Raw genomic sequence first — 7,693 nt, 5'->3', positions numbered from 1 at the left:
TTGACAATACCTAACAAAGTGGATACTAGCAAGCAATCAATAGACATGTGCATTTGTTTTCGTCCGAATGCATTTTCATCCAAATTTCAGGTATTTTCGTTGTCATTTTAACAAATAATGAACGTGCAACATCTGAAAACCAAAAGATCCGACATAAACAAATGCTTTATTTTTGTTTTTGTTGTGACAACAGTTCGAAATAGATAGGAGATTTGAAATGACGCTGACAATAGCAATCTGTGTCCATCGAAGCTGTGGTCGAATGTGCCTAACCTTAGCTCTATTAGTCCAAGATTATTCTACATAGAGAGAAAAGATTCTAGATAGAGAGAAAAGATTCAACATTATAGAGACATAGCAAAAAAGGTTGAGTGTGCCTAATCAGTCCAAGATTATCTGAGATAGAGAGAAAAGATTCAACATGATGATTCAACGAAGCAGTCACCTCGAGCGGACATTTCTGGTCAAATGCTCTGCCCATAGGCTATAGAAGAATTCTAATGTTGGTTGGCTAGTAATAATAATTAATAAATATAATTATTACTAGTGTCATACAACATTAGAATTCTACTATAGCTTGTAGGTGGAACATTTAACTGGAAATGTACAAATTCGGCATCGTACAGTATAGCTGCTCTTCTTAGAACATTCGACAGACACCATAAGCTTCAATAACAGATTCGACCTTAATTATTTTGGATTTTTGGACGAATGCATTTTTTAACAAAACAAAATGAATACAAATGAATTTCGGGAGTAACTAAATAAATTAATTTTTCAGACAAAAACGAAATTCTTAAACAAAATATTTGAGTGTGCACATGTCTAGCAATCAATATCAATAACGGTACCAGCAGAGTAGAGAGTATTGTAACCAGCTGGCATCAGAAAAAAGTCTTTCAAGTTGAAAAGCAATAAAAAGTGGTGAATTATGTAGGCAGTAACATCACAAACAAAATATTTAAAACATTTCAAATAAAACCAAAGCATATACAATCATTTTGTTAACCACTTTGCGCCCAGGCCAATTCTGACATTTCTCTCCTACATGTAAAATTCCTATTTTTTTTGCTAGAAAATTACATAGAACCCCCAAACATTATTTATGTTTTTTTAGCAAAGACCCTAGAGAATACAAAGGTGGTCGTTGCAACTTTTTATCTCGCAAGGTATTTGCGCAGCAATTTTTCGAACACGTTTTTTTCAGAAAAAAACAGTTTCATGCTTAAAAAAAAAAACAGTAAAGTTAGCCCAATTGTTTTGCATAATGTGAAAGAGGAGGATATGCCGAGTAAATAGATACCCAACATGTCACGCTTCAAAATTGCACGCACTCGTGGAATGGCGCCAAACTTTGGTATTTAAAAATCCCCATAGGCGACGCTTTAAATTTTTTTACTGGTTACATGTTTTGGGTTACAGAGGAGGTCTAGAGCTAGAATTATTGCTCTCGCTCTAACGTTTGCGGCGATACCTCACATGTGTGGTTTGAACACCGTTTTCATATGTGGGCAGGACTTACGTATGTGTTCGTTTATGTGTACGAGCTCACCGTGACAGGGGCGCTTTACATTTTTTATTTTATTTTTTATTGTTAATTTTATTTTTATTTTTATTCCTATTACAAGGAATGTAAACATCCCTTGTAATAGGAATATGGCACGATCGGACATATTTACAGTCAGATATGGGGTCAATAAGACCCCATATCTCACCTCTAGGCTGGGAAGTATAAAATAAAAAAAAAAAACAATCCTGGCCTCCTAGCCAAATCGGTGCCATTAATTTGAATACAGAGGCCATAACATCCTTTGAATGATCATAGAGACTCCGGAGACAATCTGTTCCACCGAAAATCTCGATGGTAACTTGCGGGGGCCGGCGGATCCTGTGACCAACTCACCGATGGAAGCGGTGAGTCGGTACAAGCACCGGAGGGCAGCGGGAGGGGGGAGTCCCCTCCCGCCGCCCGTAAGAACGGCCACTATGATCATTCTTATGATGCAGGGAATCGCTGGCTGAAAACGCCGATATCTGAATGATGTCTGTGGTCTCAGGCATCATTCAGATATAACCACCGAAAGCCCATGACGTCAATAGACGTAGTATGGGCGCTAAGTGGTTAAATCAAATAGTGAAGATTACTCCTTAGAAAAATACAAATACATAAATGAACTGAAAAGAAAAATACTTTCCAATGCAGGTTTTAATTATAATATTTGCATGCACAAAATGTAGATTTGGGCATACTTTATATATTTTTTGTAAATTTCCAGAGCTCTTCGTTTTTTTAGAATATGACTGTATGATAAAGAGGCATTTGATGAGGGATGTTCACATATACTGTATTTGCATGTATGCAACCGAGGAGGGAGGTTGATATCTGTGAAAATCTGAATTTTGTGTGAGCTTTATCTTTAAAAACTTAGAAAAATATGCTTTTTCTAAAGACCAAAGGCTTCTGCGCCTGCTGCATGTCTGGGGGAGGAAAGCAATCATGTGTATGGCCAAAAGCAGATGCTTTTTGGAGAACATTTGAGTAACAAAAACACCACAACCAAAATAAACAAATTCATTCTGATGAGGCAATTCTTATTTAATCACAGAAAAAAGGAAATGTATGTGTTATGTATTCAAGATCTGCCAGAACTCTGCTGAGGAACCTTTGCTAAGATGGTAAATGAAGTCTTAACATGAATGTAAAGGCTAAACTTTTTAAAGTTTAGGACAGAGTGGGATAACAATTTAACGCACCCACACACAACAACGCATGCACAGTATAAAAGAAAATATACATTCATTTAACTGATATGATAGTGATATTATTGCCATATGATTGAATGAGTTGTTATTTAAACATCATTTCTAATATGTTATACAATCTTTATATCACTATACAATCACTATACATCTGATTATAGAAAAAAGTACATAAAGTACAATCATTTATAATCTAAAAAAAATATAGAAATATTATAGAAATTGCCATTTTAAAAGCCTATGATGTAAAGAACAGTGAAATAAAATGTCTGGGGTATATAACAGTTTACTACAAAAAAAAAAGTTTACCTTAAAGAAAATATAAAATTAGCTGGTATCAGCTTAGGGTTGTGAATTACAAATCTGAAAAGCAATAAAAGAAAATAATGATTCTGTACATAATGGGGAATGTCTTGGTGTCAAAAGAAAATTTTGTGTAAATACTAGCTATGCATCTAAGAATATTCAGCAGCTAGTTGAGGCTACAACAAGATTTGTTGATGTGCCCAGTTTAAATGTATAACAAGGTGCCAAAATGGGAGAAGGAGATGGAAACTATGGGCGGATCTAGGAGAGGTTGAAAACGAGGTGGAAGGTGCAAGGTGCTTAGGTTTGGGAAATAGGAACCAATGTGAAAGCAAAGAGTGAATATGAGATTCAGATTTGATGGGGTGGGAAGATACAGGCAAAAGGAAAGGTATTGAAGTAGCGGGATAAAAATTTTGGAGGAGCGGGATAAAGAACCTTTCCAGGTTATTTTTTCCATTCCAGTCCAATCCATTTCCATACCATTCTCCCAGCCAACATTCAGACCCTGCCCACTTGCATTCTGGCAACAATCACTTTTCCTCATAAGTCCATCCCATCATTGAAGTCCACCCTCTCCAATCTGTCCCATTCATCTCCTTATATGCTTTCCTGCCACTTGCACAGTCTATTTATCTCAAACTCCAATCTCCTGTTCTCACCCAGCCCATTTTTATCCCTCAATTCCAATACATTTCTACTTTCCACCAATTCTGTTCTGCCTCTAATATCCAATCTTTGCTTTCACATTGTTTCCCCTTTCCTACACCTAAGCAACTTCTGCCTTGTTTTAACCTCCCCCAGATCTGCCCATGGTTTCCATCCTCCCTTTAACCAGCTGCTGAATGTCATTGAGTTCTTTTAGATATATAGTGAGTATTTACACAGTATTTTCTTATCAGACCAATGCATTCCCTATTTCTTCCTGCATCACGATTGCCTTTCATTAATCTCTTTTTGAATCAAAAAAACCCAAGTCCATACCAGTTGATTTCATTTTTTGTGTAGTAATCTATTATACACCTCATTTTTACACTGGTCTTTACTTTGTAGTATTAATTTAAAATGGCAATTTCTATTATTATTGCTTTTGATCATAAATCAAGGTATGTTCTCTTCCTGTGATCAAACATCCTTTTTGTGAATCCATCTTATGTGATTTTATCTATTTGTAAGTTGGCACCTATACAGAGCCCAATCAGAATTTTTTTGTTTCAACACTTATAGGTTAATATGATAAGTTTTGATTTGTATAAATATACATGATTGGGACATTTCATCTTTTTTATTTTGATCTTCATATCCTAATGAAGAGGGCATTACATGGTGTTAGACTCAGTCATTGCATTCACATCCTGAGATTCTGTTGCAATTCCTCAGTGTTTGAAAGCAGCCCACATATCAACTAGATGCCCCATTGGATCATTATCAGTGCAGTTGTAATAAAATCAATATAATGTACTAAAGAACCATTCACCCAAGGTTCTAAAGCATCAATCTACCGTTTCAAGCTAATTTTTTTCCCAACGTCCCTGAGATTATTACCTGTACAAAAAATTTAGTGAAATGCAAAATCGTTTAGTTGTTCCCATACACCAAAAGAAGTAAGGGTACATATTTCAGTGGGAAAATCTGTTCCAGTGACTTGTTCCAGACTTCCTTCCACTTTCTATGATGTTTTTGGGACACAAATAGCAACTCATAACTTGGCAGAGTCTTAACCCTTCCCTGCTTTATTTAACCAATAACATACTCATCTTAAAATCTATAATATCCAACTGGATATCAGGAAAACTAGGGCTTTTTATTGTGCCTACAGAATAAATGGACATCTGATCAGTTGTATTAAGCATTCCAAAGAGAGAATGAAAGCATAAGAGGAGAGGGTTTTGTGTGCCTTAATTCACTCCCAAAAAAGGAGGGTATAGTCAGCACTAGGACAAAAAAAGGGGATTTGAGACATATATTGCAATAATTGAGAAAAAACTGAAAAAATAAAAAAAAGAAGAAAAAAGACTTTAAAGGTTACAACTATAATCCCAGATAGGAAAGAGGAATGGTCTAGTATCAGAGTAAAAAAATATATAGAATTTATAAATCACTTGAAAAAACACATATTAAAGTGGAGTTCCACCCTGAAAAAAGTTTGCATATTCACAGACCTTTAATAGTATTAAGAAACATTTGGGGGGAATGTTTACTTACCAGAAATTCCATTGTGCTATGTAGTAGCTCCTAATCTGCCACTTCCTGGTCCACGGAGCTTCTCGTCACTTTTTCCCTTGCCTGCGCTCCTGGGAAATGGGAGTCATCATTTCCCAAGAGTCAGTGGGCAGTACTGTGATGCGATTTAAGGCGGTTACCATAACATTGGGGCGGGACCTTCCTCTGTCACCGCTCGTTATGGCAACTTTCTAAACAATCGGCGCTACGACTGATATCGAGAGACACATACTGGTTACCCATCGGTAATCCAGGAGAAGATTGCGATTGGGCTTCACATGCCCACAATCTTCATGACAATGGCCAGAAGAGGATTTTATTAATAGTAAGTATAAAAAAAGATATAAGTCAGACCTACTAGCAAACATCTATAAACTTAATTTGTGTAATTAAAGCATTATGATGGGTTGCCTAAAAAATAAAAAAATAAATTATGTGACTGGAACTCTGCTTTAAGAAAAAAGGAATATACACTGAGCAAAATTATAAACGCAACACTTTTGTGTTTGCCCGTATTTATAATGAGCTGAACTGAAAGATCTACAACTTTTTCTATGTACACAGCCTATTTCTCTCAAATATTGCTCACAAATCTGTCCAAATCTGTGTTAGTGAGCAAATCTCCTTTGCCAAGATAGTCCATTAACCTCACAGGTGTGGTATATCAACATGCTGATTAGACAACATTATTATTGCACAGGTGTGCCTTAGACTGGCTACAATAAAAGGCCACTCTAAAATGTGCAGTTTTACTGTATTGGGGGTCCGAAAACCAGCCAGTATCTAGTGTGACCAACATTTGCCTCACGTAGTGCAGCACATCTCCTTTGTATAGTGTTGATCATGTTGTTGATTGTGGCCTGTGGAATGTTGTTCCATTCCTCTTCAATGGCTGTGCAAAGTTGCTGGATATTGGCAGGAACTGGAACACGCTGTCGTATATCCGCTGATCCAGAGCATCCCAAACATGCTCAATGGGTGACATGTCCGGTGGGTATGCTGACCATGCAAGAATTGGGATGTTTTCAGCTTCCAGGAATTGTGTACAGATCCTTGGAACATGGGACTGTGCGTTATCATGCTGCAGCATGAGGTGATGGTCGTGAAAGAATGGAACAACAATGGGCCTCAGGATCTCCTCCCAGTATCTCTGTGCATTCAAAATGCCATCAATAAAATGCACCTGTGTTCATTGTCCATAATATTTGAGAGAAATAGGCCTTTTGTGTACATAGAAAAAGCCATAGATCTTTGCGTTCAGCTCATGATAAATAGGGGCAAACACAAAAGTATTGCATTTATCATTTTGCTCAGTGTATATACACATTGCTGAAAAAGTACAGTCTCATGCAAGAGAACAGATGAGTAAGCAGAAACAAGGAAGTCGCACAAATGGCATATGGGACTGCAAAGCCAGTTAGTCCTAGAAGATCTCTTCTGGCTTCCAGGCCAATCATATAAAAACGTCCATATCAGCACCAATGGATTGCTATGTGTTTTGCCTTTAATTTCTTCAGGAGATCCTATAGGTACTAAGAAATACTGTATATCACAATCACTATTAAGTTCACCTATAGAATGTATTATATTATATTGTTACACATCATTCAAAAAAATATATTTGGAGACTATCATCTAGATATACAATTGTATGTATCACTCATAAATAAAACGATATATATATATATATATATATATATATATATATATATATATATATTAAAGAACAACTAGTATCTGTATCAGTGCAACACTAGTCATTCTATTTTCCCTTTTGTCCATTAAGGGACACAGCTTAATGGTAAGAAACCTAAGGATGTCCAAAAGTAGCCAAAACTGAGGGTCAAGCTCACCCACGACAACAAAGCCAAACCAACCCAGGTAAAAAAAAAAGCAAAACAAAAAAGAAACCAAGGACATATAGTTGCTTGCAGAATCTTAAACTGAAAAATATTTGCCAAAGCGGACCCTTCAACCTTGTAAAATGTATGTGCAGAAGACTAGGTTGCAGCCCTACAAATCTGTACAACCAGAGCCTGTTAATGAAAAGCACAAACAAACACTCGCTGCCCTAGTGTAGTGGGCTTTAACAGGAAAAGGAAGCACTTTTAATGGGAGATCTAAGCCCTTTCACATTCCAAAATGTGATTCTCATGGAGGTACTTTAGGAATATGGATTTGAAAGATAGGTGTAGATGGGAGGATGTCTGTGGAGAGGGAAAAGGGGGGGGGGACCAAAAGGGATCAGGGACAAGCTTTGGAATGTTATGTAAGTGAGCTGGAAAATCTGTTGAAAATCTGTTGAAGCAAAACTGAGGGATAGAAAGGTAGAAAAAGGAAGAAAAAATTAAGTCTCAAAAGACAAAAAAAAAAATCTAACAGGTATCTTTTTACCAGATGGAAT

This window comes from Lithobates pipiens, unplaced genomic scaffold, assembly GCF_037356315.1.
Source record: "Lithobates pipiens isolate NorthernLeopardFrog02 unplaced genomic scaffold, aLitPip1_a1.2 Scaffold_19, whole genome shotgun sequence".
Classification (NCBI taxonomy): Eukaryota; Metazoa; Chordata; class Amphibia; order Anura; family Ranidae; genus Lithobates; species Lithobates pipiens.
Note: the sequence above shows the minus strand (reverse complement) of the source record.